The sequence below is a fragment of the Lipotes vexillifer genome, unplaced genomic scaffold, assembly GCF_000442215.2.
Source record: "Lipotes vexillifer unplaced genomic scaffold, Lipotes_vexillifer_v1.1 scaffold613, whole genome shotgun sequence".
Classification (NCBI taxonomy): domain Eukaryota; kingdom Metazoa; phylum Chordata; class Mammalia; order Artiodactyla; family Lipotidae; genus Lipotes; species Lipotes vexillifer.
The window spans coordinates 708,958-709,841 of NW_006792345.1; positions in this window are offsets into that span (position 1 = coordinate 708,958).

The following is an 884-nucleotide window of genomic DNA, read 5'->3' on the forward strand; positions in this document are numbered from 1 at the left end:
AAAAAAAAAGAAAAAAAAAAGAGCTCTTGGCTCAGCCCACTGAGAAGGTCTAGAGCCAATGACGCCAAGGTAGCAATGAGCACATCTAATGCCCAGATACTGGTTTCTAACCCCACTCCCAACCCCCACTGAAAGACACCAAGGCTTCTTGAGAAATGGCTGACTCTAGGTCTGAGTCAAAGTACAAGTGAGAGCTGGAATAATATTCAAAAACTTATAGGAACATGTCAAAGGATGCAGAGACCAACCTGAACACCCAGCCCAAACAGCCAGCACCTCTTCTCTACAAATTCGGGGCAGGCAGGCAGGCACTCCTTCCCCTGCCGGGCGTAGGGAGATCTGAGATTAGCGCCCAGAAGGATGCAGGAAGTGGGGCAGTGCTTGAGACCAAACCAGGCTCTCTTGTCCACCACAGCTAACAACTCCACCACCTGCCGAAGACCCTGCCCTTCTCATGCCCCTGGCCTTGCCAGGATGGCAGACTCCACATCCAGCTGCCAGTTGTCTCATCCTTGAAAACCCCTGCTCCCTCTCCTGCCCCCTGCAGTCCTCTCCACCCACCTCAGGGAAGTCCTTTCAATACTCACAACTCTAAACCCTCCAGGGTCTGCCCACTGCACCCAGAGGAAAATTCAAACTCCACAGCTCACATAACTGGCTCTGTTCCAGCTCCTCCCACCCACCCCCTTCAGGGGCCTTGCACCCTTAGATCTTTTTGTGGGAGTTCACATCACAGCCAGTGGTCACTGCTCAGAGACACACTCCCTGACCAGGATAAGGCTCCCCTCCCCCCTCCCCCAGTCTCTACCCTAATTACCCGGTTTCATTTTCTTCCTACCACTTATCTTCTGCCATGACCTTGGTTTTTCCTTTGATTACTTGTT